Source organism: Leptonychotes weddellii, chromosome 8 (assembly GCF_054177405.1).
Source record: "Leptonychotes weddellii isolate Sample4059 chromosome 8, ASM5417740v2, whole genome shotgun sequence".
Lineage (NCBI taxonomy): Eukaryota > Metazoa > Chordata > Mammalia > Carnivora > Phocidae > Leptonychotes > Leptonychotes weddellii.
Window position 1 is genome coordinate 31,609,420 of NC_138376.1, and position 13,315 is coordinate 31,622,734.

A 13,315-nucleotide genomic window follows, 5' to 3' on the forward strand; every position below is an offset into this window, starting at 1 on the left:
TTCCCAACAGTGCCCAGACGTCCTCCAGCCCTGTGTGGAGATAAGATTGCAGAGGGGCAGGCTGCAGCTGGGAGGAGAGCAGCAAAGACCCCCCCACCGCCATGCTGATGAGCTGGACTAACGCTGCTGAGCAGATGGGAAGAAAGAGTGATAAAGGTAATGTGGCTAACATGCATGGGATGCCGACCTGGGGCCAGGCACAGTGCCAAGTCCTTCACACGCCCCTCACACGCACCCCCACACCCCGGTGGGAACTCGCACCCATCACACTTCACTGCCTTACCAATCTCCCACAGACACCCTGAGATAGCATTCTCAGAAGAGTCCCCCTACGAACCTCTGTGAGAATCTCTTTAGGATACACACCCAGGCTCTCAGAATTCCCTTTCTAGTAAGTTGGTTACAGAAAAGACAGCAAATGACACATATGAACGACCTACAGTATTATTTTGAATAGCCAAACATGGAAAACATCCCAAATGCTGACCGGTAAGGGATGGATTAAAGAGAATTATGGAATAACCACATGGTGGAATACTAGGCAGCTGTTAAAAAGAACAAGGAAACTCTCTATGGACTGATATGGAAAGCTCTCCAAAGTTAAAATAGAATATACACACAGCTGTAAAGAGTCGATTCTCATTATTAGCAGTCATATGTCCTGTGAAGTCACCAAGAACACTGAATTAGTGAACACTCTTACCACTGCTTCTAAGGGAAATACAAGTTAGGTCCCCATGAGGTCACAACATTTGCATCAACTGAGCGGTACATAACCTCGTTTCTGCTTCAAGGCCCCTTATTCCATATATACTGCTGATTCGTAAACACCAAACTCACAGCCAACAGTCCTGTAACTCTTACTTACATGAAGCTTATCTAACAAGTATTTTCTCCACAGGTCACACGCAACCTGGCACTTAGGAGCACTAGCCAGCCTGTCAGCACCATACCTGGGGGCCACTTTAAAACAGCAAAGTCAACAGGAAGCACAAAAACGTGAAAACTGTGGCACGAAAGAGGCTGGGAAAAGGACATCTGTTTACAGCACCCAGAGCCCAACAGCAAGGCATCGCATCACGCTGGGCAGCCTCAGCTGGGGATGTGTGTCGGGCAAATCCAATGTTCCACTGCCCTGACGTGTCCGTCAATGACTTCCAAAGTGTCGCCAAATATCGATTTGGGGGTTATAAATAAATTTAAGAGAGTAGAAGAATTCGCAAATACGGAATCCGTGAATAGTGAGGATCCACTGTAATATTCATAGTTGGTTGTTGTGCATAAAGAAATCCTGGAAGGATCCAAGAAACCAGTAAGAGCTGTCTGTGGGGAGGGGCTGTGTCTGGGCTGCATAGGAATAGTGGGAAGGAGACTTCATTTTAGAGCTTTTTATGTTTCTCTCAATTATTGAACCACGGGAAGCTATTACTTCAAAAGTAAACAGACGTCATAAAACACTGAAAAGCCTTCATGTACACTTAAAAGCACTATGTTCACGCCGTAACATTTTATTTTAACTTCAAACACAAATATCTTACGAATCTTTTTGAGGCAGGGTCCAGACCTCTGCGCATAGGTCAGTTGACTAGAGCCGTGCATTTGTTTTTTTCAGCATAAATCACCCCCCCACCATGCATCATGGGTCATTTTCTAGTCGGGCATCCGTAAAAAGGAGCTGAAAGGTGAGGGCGCCAGTCTGACAGGCACATCGTCTCTCGCCTCCCAGGGCCGGTCTCCAGCAGTGCTCGTGCACACACCTGGGCAGGGACTTTTCTCGAAGCGGCTTGCTTCTGTCCATTCTTTCCAAAGCATTCAGTTCACTTTTCACAGAAACAGCATTTCTATTTCTTTCGTGCGCTCAGAGGTCATCGAATTTACGTTACACTACCGAGCACAACTAGCGTAAGCAGGTGCTCGTGTAGCCCGGGCCACCCCGTGACGGTGGGGGCTGTGCAGGCGGTCTGGGGGCCGAGGGAGCGGGGCAGCCGCGGGCCGGCAGGTAGAAGGGGGCTGACACTGCCTCACCTGTGCGTGAATGCGCCTTGTGAACCGGAATACACCACAAAAATGCAGGATGTCCTTGAAGCTGTCTTCGTGTATGTTACGTGTCAGTTACGTCCATGGGTCAGAGGACTAGGGGCAGAGGGCTGGTCCCCCTGGGGCTCAGAGCAGAGCTGGGGGGGCGGGGCTAGGCCCTTGGCAAACAGCTTCTGAAGGCAGAGACCTTCCTCAAAGGCCTTCAAGGTAGGATTCCTGACAAAGCGGACATTCAGCCATCCCATTTTTAGGAAAAGGTAGAGGAAAGGCAGGTCTGGACAATCTCTGTAAATGCCCTATGAACCCCCAGAGAAGCTATTTGGGATTGAAGTCCTCAGTCTGGGCCTCCCGCCCCCATGCCCCGCACCTGGTTACAGGGGGAAGGGGCCAAAGTCCATGACCTGAACCCAAAAGGCCTTTGCCTCAGCAGATGAAATGGAGGCTGCAGGCACTGACTCCCTCTGCTTCCTGGGCCCAAAGGAACTTTTGTGCCTCCACCCCTGCCTCAATTCCTTCCTCTTCACTCGCCTTAAGTACTGGAGGGGCCTGAATCAGAAACCTGGGGCCCCAAGAGTGCAATCCCCCCTCACTTCCAATGGGTTATCAATTCCTGTCAACCTCTCCTCCATGGCATCCCCTGGCCATCTTCTCCCCATTCCCCTGCCAAGTCTACAACAGAGTCTCTTCATGGCCGGCCTCACTCCCTCCAGCCCACTTTCCACCCAGTAGCCCTGCCCATGCCACCCCTCTGCCCGAAACTGCCAGTGCTCCCCCTGCCGACAGGAGAAGTGTCCCCACAGCTCAGCCTGGCACAATTTGACCTCATCTACCTTTGCAACCATTTTCCCCAACCATTCCCCTATACATACCCCAATCACCAGACCTAGGGAGCTACCCTGAGTTTCCAGAATGTTGGTCCCTCTGCCTGAAATCACTTTCTCTCATTCTCCATCTTCTCAGCCTACAAGTTCCTGCTCAGACTTAGCGACTTTCATGAAACCTTCCCGGATTCTCAGACATGCACTGTAACAAAATATCTGCATGCCCACTTTATAGGAGGCACAGTGGATAAAATGGGGCTCGGTGTCAGCCCTCGTGGGGCTTGCAGTCTGGGGAGGCAGTGTCAGACCCAGACAAATATAATTCTATGACCATGATGAATGGCTATAATACCGGGTCATGATCTCAGCAGAAAGGTCTGAGAAGGATCCTCTGAGGAAGTCACAGTGATGCCACCATTGGAAGGATGAGAAGGGTGTGGAAATGGTGTGGAATGTCACGTTCCAGACAGAGTCAAGGACAGAACGGGCCAAGGCCCTGGGGCAGGTGGGAACAAGGTAGACATAAAGAACCAAAAAAAAGGGCCAGAGTGGCTGCAGTGCAGGACCAAGGAGCATGGTGATAAAACTGGAAGGGGGGCAGGGGCCAGACCACTCAAGGTTCTTGAGGGTAAGGATTGTTATCTTTACCCTAAAAAGTACTGGGGAACCATAAAAGTGTTTTGAGTGGTGTGTGTCTGTGTGTGTGTGTGTCTTCTAAGCATGTGTGACTGACCAGATTTCCATCTTGAAAAGGCCACAGTGTAGACCAGAGGTCAACAAAGTTTTTCAAAATAAAGGGCCAAATAGAACACATTCTAGGTGTTGCAGCCAGACGACAAAACCAAGGCTATGATGTAGACACACATGTAACGAGGGAAATACACATTTCTACAAATTTTTCAAGGAAACTCAAAATATAATTAATAACGGAGTACTTTTTTTTGTTTTGGTAATACAGATCTGCTAAGGAGAAGAGTGGGAATATTTTTTGGAGGGATAACATGTTGCCTAACTGGGGTTCAAAGCTAGTGTTCCCATATCATCCAGTGTTCATATGTACAACCATTTTTAGCTCACAGGCCATAGTTTGTGGACCGTGGTGCAGACATGGACTGGAGGAAGGTGAGGGGGAACACGGGGCACTTAGCTTTACAGTGGTCCAGGCCAGGCAGCTCACACGTGGGAGGTGACGGAGGGGCATTTTGGGGTGAACCTGGCAGAACTTAGTGATGGGGTGGGTATGGGGGCACGGGAGGGGCAGGTGTCAAGATGACGCCCCGATGTCGTGTTCGCGCCTGTGAAGATGGGGCACCGTGAGAGTTCAGTTTCATTTGCAGACCTACAACAGGAGCTGCCCCTGAGGCAGCTGGACTGGGGGCTCCCGGGCTGAGAGGTCTGTGAGTTCCCTGACAACAGGTAATATGTGAAGGCAGGGGCATGAGGAAGAACGTCTGCAGGGCAAGCAAGGATGGGCCCAGGACTCTGCGAATCATTACACCACTCAGCACGCTGTGCCCCACTGGGCTGTTGCCTCCACCATCAGGCTAGCACCTCTTCTGAGGAGTGCCTCATCAACTCTGTCTTCAGGGACCAGCATATTACGTGGTACCCATTGGGCACTAAGGACATGAGAGAGGGAGGGAGGGAGAGAGGAAGGGGAGACCTTTTGTTTCTACAGGATAACATGGAAAAGACCCCCTCAATTCACAAGGGAATCCTTCTCTGAAGAGCAGACCACGTCCTTCCCAAGAGCTGCTTTTGCTAAGGGTCACTGGACCCTCCCCAATCGTGTTAAATCGTCCAAGCATGTGAGTGCACACGCACATTTACACACAAATCACCTCCCCACCAACCCTTGCAACATGAGTTGGTGATGGTGTATTAATAACACACCCATCAGCTGTCAGTTCAACATGTCTAAATATTATGTTCCATCACCCAGAACATCATTTTTTTAAATTAAAAAAAAAAAAGGCAAAATGGCAATTCTACTCACAGCAAGGGGGGGAGAAAGCAAAAAAAGCCACAGGTTAAAGAAAATCAATTTTTCTCTTTTTCCCATTTTGTTTGTTTGTTGTTGTTGTTTTTAAAGAGTAAGAAGCTCATGGTTCCATCTCTTTAACAGCCCAGGGATGAGGTCAATGCAGAATGACCTGCCCTGATGACCACGGGGTGTGTCTGCTGACATCTGTGGAGCTCAGAGCAGACTGGTCCCCTGGTCCACAGCCACAAATCCTCTGGCCCAATGTGGAGTCTCTGACAGGGACAGCAAGGAGTTCACAGGAGGGTGTGTATATCCTCATGGCCCACAGTAACATTCTGGAAAGAGGTGCACAAAGCACAGACATGCACTGTTTCGTTTTGTCCCCACAACAAACGTGCGAATGCAGAAGTGCTTTCCCCATTTAAAAGATGAGGTGGGGGTGCCTGAGTGGCTCAGATGGTTAAGCGTCTGCCTTCGGCTCAGGTCATGATCCTGGGATCCTGGGGTCCTGGGATCGAGCCCCGAAACAGGCTCCCTGCTCAGCGGGAAGCCTGCTTCCCCCTCTCCCACTCCCCCTGCTTGTGTTCCTTCTCTCGCTGTCCCTCTCCGTCAAATAAATACATAAAATCTTAAAAAAAAAAGATGAGGGAATTAATATGGAGGGGATCTGCCCAAGGTCACACAATTAGTGACAAAGGGTGGGGCCTCAAACGCTCTGATGCCCAAGGATGAGGCTTCCTGTGGTATCCTGCAGGGTCCCTGGTTCCCCATCACAGATCTGATTAGCATGAAGCTACTTCCCCCGAGTTGGAGCCCTCCAGCTTTCTCTTTGACTCCGGAAGGGTTGAGGAAAGCCAGTTTTACCACAGTACAAGACATGCCCTGGGAATCTGGCCATCAGCCCTGAGCAACCCTTCAATCCTCTAGCATATAGCCAGGAACTTGCAAGTATGAAAAAGATGCACTTTACACCAAAAAAACCTTCCTATTTCTAGTCTGAAAGGGCTAAGCTCCAGTGGTTTTTTTGTTTTGTTTTGTTTTGTTTTTTAACACATCAGGAACTTCTCTCCAGGGAGAGAAACACATGGGGGGTGTGGCAGGGCATTTTCCTCACAGAAATGCTCAGACCACTATTCTGGAGACAGAAGACCAGAATTCAAATCCTAAACTTCCACTGGCAAAGTAAGAACGCAGCAGGCTGATCTTGTCTTTTTTTTTTTGGAGCCTCAGTTTGGACTGAGGAATGACAATACCTACTGTTCCATTTTTCTTCCGTGAGGATTAAACAAGAGAACGTACGGGACGTGCGTTGCACCCAGTGAGGACTCACGGAGCCTCACCACCCGGGGTGGGGTTCCTGTTGTTTTGTTTTGACTTGGGTACCGTTTAGATCAGGCCTCAATGACTCAGTCGTGATTGAATCGGTTTGGTTATTCGTTTCCTGGGCAACCTTGAGCCCTCCCTTTGTTTCAGTTAGCAGACTGGTGCTCAGGGGCAGGCACTACCAGAAGTGGACACGGTAAGGAAGATAGAAAAACTGTAAAACCATCCGCTGGGAAACCTCAGCAGTCCGGGGCCCTCTGGTGCAGGGACCAACAACCACACCTACTCCACTACCCTCTGAAAGCACCACTGCATCAGGATGCCTTCACTTTTAGCCTTCACAAAGATCCAGAGACACCATGGAAAGCCTCACGCGCATTTGGCATACTCTTCACCAGGCAGAGAAAGAACAAGAAGAACGTAAATGCTCATGGGACTTGCTCCTTGTTGAGGAGAGCTTTCCAGGCCAGTCATCCCCTGCAAGAGAGGCCTTCGGCTCTCCAAGGGTCAGTGCGATTCAGGAGGTGCCTGAGAGGGGCTCGGAGTGGGGCCACAGGTCAGGCCAAGTTCTCCCACGCGGTTCTGCTCTCTGGGGTCTAGCCCTCAAGCAGTTCAAGATCCCCAGAGAGGAAAAGAGAAGTAATTATTTAGTGGCCATCTACAGCTTAACAATACCCGTGGTTATCATTCAAGAAGAAAGAGTGTGCCCAGTTACCCAGAAAGAGTCACTTCATTCCCTCCATGATACCAGATAAGGAGACAGTCTACTTTCTTTCCTGTTTCAAGAGGGCCCCAGCTCTCAGATTCCTGGAAACTGGCAGTAACTCTGTCTCTATTTGCAGTTTCCTTACTTTCATTCACAGCCTCTCAGCCTGCCTCAACAATGGTCCCTCGAAGGAAGCTGGGACACACCGTGTGATGCGGCTGTCCCAGGGAAGTGAGCCTGGGGTGGCTCTGGGGGCCAACCCCTGCTACCTGGTCTGATGGGAAAATGACAGCTTGCCCGGCGGAAGCACCAAACCCTCTCAGAGCCCATGCCAAGGCAGGTGTGAGAGAAGGAAAGAGGAGGCCAACCTAAGGCCTACCGTGTGGAGGGCACTCACAACCCATTATTCTTCTGTGAGGCAGACCTGGCAGGAGGCTGCATTCCCATTCTGAACTAAGCTACAGAAGCTCCGAGAGAGGAGGACGTTTCCAAAGGATCACCCATGTCAGTAGGCAGCAAACCCGAGGGACTCGAGGGCAGAGGCCTCCGGTCCCAGGCCCAAGAGCCCCCTAGGAGACCACGAAACCACTGCCACTAAAACGGGACTAGGGCCACCACGTGACTGGAACGTTCTCCAAAAATACTAACAAGAAGGCATCACGAAAGTGCAAAAACCAAATTCCTATTTATTTCTATTCCATCGATAAAAATGTCCCAGCCTTCTCTGAATAGCTCCCATTTTGTCCTCCTTCTCCGCCCCCCCGCCACACTCTGGTTGGTCTTTTGGACCTAGACCAAGTCTTCCCTCTCCTTTTGATTATGTGCACATAGATTATCTCCCTCTTCATGGGACACTCACAGGAAATTTAAACATTCTCAGACGGGGTTCTTTTAAGCCCACTTCCCCTGCCCTCCACCCCCACCCCCCACCCGGTTGCTGGTGTATTCAGGAAATGCAAACCCAATATAAAGATAACCCGGACCAAACAGAAAAGGAGACTGGCCCTGTGACCTTGTTGGGCAAATGAGTTCCCCTCCCTGCACCTCAGACTCAGCTTCCGCAGAACGAGGAGGTTGGGCCCAATGGGCTGCAAGGAGGTCCCTCTGGCTCTGACTTCCCAAGGCTCAGCTGGGTGAGCACCCCCAGCAGCCCCCATGGTCCCACGGCCACCCAACAATCCTGAGCTAGGATACTGAGGCACTGGGGTTTTCTACTACTCACACCTGATCCCGAAGGATCCTACTGCGGTGGTTCAAGAGTGCTGGGAGTCAGGACACCTGAATCCAGTCTCAGTTCTGCCACCTTTTTGAAAAGGGAAGAGAGTGAATGGGAGAGGGTATCTGAGCAGACTTAAGCTCCAGCTACTGTGTTTTAATTTAAAAAAAAAATAGAATAGTGTATAGGATTAGTATAATAAAGATTTTTTTAAAATATTTTATTTCTTTGTCGGGGGTGGGGTAGAGAGAGAGAGAGAGCACAAGCAGCGGGAGCAGCAGGCAGAGGGAGAGGGAGAGGGAGAAGCAGGCTCCCCAAAGAGCAGGGAGCCCGATGTGGGACTCGATCCCAGGACCCCGAGATCATGACCGGAGCCAAAGGCAATGCTTAACCAACTGAAACACCCAGGCACCCCTAAAATGAACATTTTAATTAAATTTAATAAAATTATGTTCAGTCATCCTAGCCAAATTTCAAGTGCTCAATAGCCACATTTCCACCGTCAAGAAAGTTCTTTTGGGCAATGCTATTCTAGAAAGTCATATAAGGTTGACATATTAGCTGCTAGCATGTAGTAGCAATTTTTTTTTTAAGATTTTATTTATTTGAGAGAGAGAGAACACAAGCAGAGGGAGGGGCAGAGGCAGAGCGAGAGGGACAAACAGACTCCCCACTGAGTGTGAGCAGGGAGCCCGATGTGGGGCTCGATCCCAGGACCCCGGGATCATGACCTGAGCCGAAGGCAGATGCTTAACCGACTGAGCCACCCAGGCGTCCCTACAGTAAAGATTTTAAAAATATTTTTAGAGGGGAGACCACCCAACAGTGAGAAGCAACTGACGCTCAATCTCCAGAGCAGCACTTAAAGACTCAGCTTATAACATCTGTCCATTGGCTTTTAGTGGCCCTGCCAGCATATGAGTCCTTTGCCTGGGGCTCCTCCTGTCACTGTATCCATAATAATCCTGGTTCCCCAAACTCCTAAGAGAGCCCCAGACATAAGGTGTTAGACTTTCTAGTTTGGGAAAATGGCCTCCACGACTGCACCTAGAATAAACCCCTTGTTTCACTGTGCAGGGCTGACCGATAGAACACAGGCCGGGTTGTCACCCAATGAAGACTATTTAATCTACCAGATGAGCTCCCCCTGGGCCAAGCCAGTTGGATGGTATAAGTAATCAATCTTGGCTCACAGCTCTGAGTAACTGGAACGGAGGAGGGACAGGAAGCATGAGTCATCATCGGGAGAGAGCTGTTAATAGACTTGGAGGTTTGCAGGCAGGGGTGGGGCTGGGCTGGCCCCTCAGCTGGGTGGAGAATATCCAGGACATCATCTTGGGAGTTGTGGAGAACAAAGAAGCCCCACTCTAACCGCAGCAACATCAATGCTCAGGCTCCTAGAACCCTCATCCTAGATATTCAAGTAACACTTGCAAAAAGAAGACAAGTGGTTGACTTGATTTATTTAATCTGATACTTACAGACTGAATTTTTATTTATTTTTTTAAGAGATTTTATTTATTTATTTGAGAGAGAGAGATAAGGAGGAGAGGGAGAGGGACAAGCAGACTGCACTGAGCGCAGAACCCGACTTGGGGCTCAATCCCACGACCCTGAGATCATGACCTGAGCCGAAATCAAGAGCTGGAAGCTCAGCTGACTAAGCCACCCAGGCGCCCCCTTACAGACTGAATTTTTAAAGAAAACTGCCAGTCACTGTTTTATGACAGTCATCTGATGGCCTGGAGTCAACTGAGGCATCTGTTTGCAAGATAGCGAGATAGAAGCCAAATGCTAATCGGCTCAAGACTGCCATGCACTCAAGACCACCATGTTCACTGGCCATGAGTGGTCAACCACACTTGGGAAACCTGATGAAACACAGTCTAACTGTAGGACTTCTCAGGGCGTTTGAGTGGATATGGCTCTCCAAGAAGAGTCACAGAGTCCATCTGTCTCACTGGCTCATGAGAACATCCATCTCTATACCTCAGGTCACATCATAAGGCCAGCCCCAATCTGCGGCTCCAGCCTCCCCTGACCACTGAGTAGGGCACAGTGCTGTCCCTCATGACCACTCATTCTGTACTCCTTACACTTAATCTCACGAAGATGGTTTATCCTTTGTGTCTGTTTTTGGTCATAAAATCTCTTAACATTAATAGACTTTATTTTTTAGAGCAGTTGTAGGGTCACACCAACTCTATGCATTTTTTAATGCCACCTGCCTACTGTATAAAGCTTAGAGTCACTATGAATAGCAGGCGCTGAAAAAAGTTGTTGCCTGATAGATATCAAATCAGGAAGTGATACAAATCTGAGAGTGATATAAAGCCACGTAATAGAGGGGAGTGTGTGAAATAAAGTGTCACATCAGCTGTAAGAACGAAAGTAAAATGGACAGTGAGGACCACCTCTCTCACCCCTGCTGGACATGTGTCCGGCAGGGTGGTTGTGCCATCCTTAACCTGGGGGGCTGTCCACAAGGGGAAAGTACCCAGTGAGTGGTGTCATCAGAGGGCCTGGCTTGGAGGGAGGGCTGAGATTCTGGAGTACCTCATTTCCAGAACCCACAGTTTATATCCTCTGCAAACACTGGCTGGACAGGTGTGCTCTGTTTTCCCTCAAACTGTCTTTAAAAACACCCCCAGTTTGAAGTACATAAGAGTGAAGCTGGAAATCCCACACTGCCCCTAGATTTCTGCCTCCATTTTCATTGCGGTTCATAAACCAGCTCTTGTCCCCTTAAAAGCATCACTGAACAAAAGCTCGGGGCTTGAAGGATGTGTCTTAGTCATAATGATATTGACTATCATAGACTGAGGGCTGTGAGGCTCCAAGCTCCTGTCATGAGCTCTATGTGCACTGTCTTTTTTTTTAATTTATTTATTATTTGAGAGAGAGAGAGAAAGAGAGAGAGAAACAGGGTGAGTGTGGAGCCTGACATGGGGCTTAATCTCCCCACCCCGAGATGATGACCTGAACCGAAATCAAGAGCTAGATGCTCAACCCACTGAGCCACCCGGGTGCCCCATACATGCACTGTCTTATTTAGTCCTTAAGTAGCTCTGTCTATTGTCTCCATGTTACAGATGAAGAAAGTGAAGCTCAGAGACACCGGGCTAGTAAGTAGCAGAGCAAGGTTCAAACTCAGTTCCTTCTCCCTGCCCCCAAAGCTCAAAAAGCCTAATGACGGTGCTCTGTGGCCTCCCCTCCGATGAACGGCACACACCAGGAGACAGAAAATCCAACAGCAGAAAGGATGGGGGCGGGGGCAAGGGAAGGGAGGAGAGTGGGAAAGAGAGAGTGGCATGCAGAGGAGAGGAAGTTGGGATCTGGAGGAGGTGCACATGGGGTCTGGCATTGGGTCCAGCAGGCCTTTGAGGAGTGGGAACGAAGCAGGAAAGTTGCTGGTGACTGCTGGAGAAATAGGCCACAAAATATGCAGAAGCCATTTCCTCTCTCAAGGAAGATAAACAATAGATTCATAAACAAATTTTACAAAGCTGCCCAGCTATTTAAAGCATTCTGGTAGGGACTCATATCCTTTGTGAGCATAAAGTTCATCCACCAAAAATGGTCAAGAGTTACCTTGGGGAGAGGGAAAGTGGGAAAAGCAGACAGGAAGGAACGAACTCTTCACAGTGCATCACCTGCTAGCCCTGTGACTGCAGCCAGTTACAAGCTGTCGCCGAGCTGTGGTTCACTCTTCTGTGATAAGGACTAGTAATTCCTGCCGTATGGAGCTATGGCGGAGAAGAAAGAAGATATACTTTCGGGCAGTATGGCAGACCAGATACCCTACTTGACCTTCCCAATCGAAATAACTAACATGCTGGATAAAATTTAAAATATGAAAATTGGATACACATCACTGAGCTCGGACCAATGCAAGGATTCTTCAAAGACCAAACACAACCCCGAAGCAGGAATCCTGGGAGGTGAGCTAGCAGCAAAGTTGACTTCTGCCCTGAGGGTTCCTGTCAAACCCTAGAGATTCTATGTCCGCCGTGAGAGCTGCACAGTGTTCAAGAGACAGGAGAAAAAAAACCTCATTCCATAAAGTTGGGGCTCCACGCTCAGTGAATGAGAAATAAATGAACAACACAGAAGGAAACTGCCAAGAAACCTGACCTTGGGCTGGTGGAATGGGAGACAAATCTCTCCTGAAAATTTGTGGGTTTTTTTCTTTTTTAGAGAGGGAAAGAGAAGGCAGGGAGGGGCAGAGGGAGAGGGAGATAATCTCCAGCAGACTGTGCTGAGCATGGAGCCCAACATAGGGCTTTATCTCAGGACCCTGAGATCATGACCTGAGTCAAAATCAAGAGTCGGACGCTTACCTGGGTCACCCAGGCACCCCGCTCCTGAAAATATGTAACCACAAGCTAGACCTCACATGGGTTTGGAGTTTGAATTCATGTTTCTTATGTAACCAGAGAACTCTTGGGTAGAAAATTAACTTAAAGTGATTTTTGGTTGCTACTGACCCCAAACAATTAGCAGAAATTAATACAAATTCTCTCTGGAAAAGTCAATGTCAATGAATACCTCAAATAATTCTCAAAGTTTCAAGGAAAATAAGCAGCTTGCTGGAAACAAGGCACCATGAGTACTAGCCAGCAGACATAACTGACAGCAGAACTAGGCCTCCAAGGATTTCAGAGTCTGGAATTCCCAGACATGAGAGTTTACAATTTCTAAATAGCTACTTCCATAGATTAAAGAAATTAAAAGAGAAGTTTGCAAAAATGAGCAGAAATAAGAGACTAGAAAAAAATCACCAAGCAGAAAAATAATGAGCCAGAACTCCTAGAAATGATAAATAAAACAACCAAAAGGAAAATGGATGGAATCAGTGGGTGGATTAAAGAGCATTTGAGACCCAGAATACATGAGCTGAATGGAAGGCAGATTTGAAGAAATTATTCAGAGGTCAGCCCAGAGAGACAAAGAGATGAAAAATATGAAAGAGAGGTTGAGAGCTACAGAGAACAGAAAGTGAGAAGGTCTAACATAAGTCTAACAGGAGTTCCAGAAGAAGATACTAAAGAGAATGGAAAAGAAGCAATATTCAAAGAAATGAAGGATGGGAAATTCCCAGGACTGCTGAAAGACACCCATTTTTAGCTCTAGGAATCCCAATAAAACCCAAGCAGAATGAAGACAGAAAAACTTACACCTAGTTACATGGTAATGGAAGCTGCAGAACACCAAAGAAAACAGTGTGT

General features: G+C 48.4%; 2 protein-coding genes across 21 annotated transcripts in view; one reads left to right on the plus strand and one right to left on the minus strand.

The window, feature by feature from the left end:
• The window catches only part of TOMM6 (translocase of outer mitochondrial membrane 6), a 401,564-nt gene extending 395,631 nt beyond the window's left edge, over positions 1-5,933 (plus strand). Inside the window, exon 3 of the mRNA XM_081828273.1 lies at positions 5,923-5,933. The gene's annotated coding sequence lies outside the window, so the exon portion shown is untranslated. The remainder of the gene's footprint in view (positions 1-5,922) is intronic.
• Positions 1-13,315, minus strand: part of TRERF1 (transcriptional regulating factor 1) — a 200,785-nt gene that overhangs the window by 51,124 nt on the left and 136,346 nt on the right. The window lies entirely within an intron of this gene.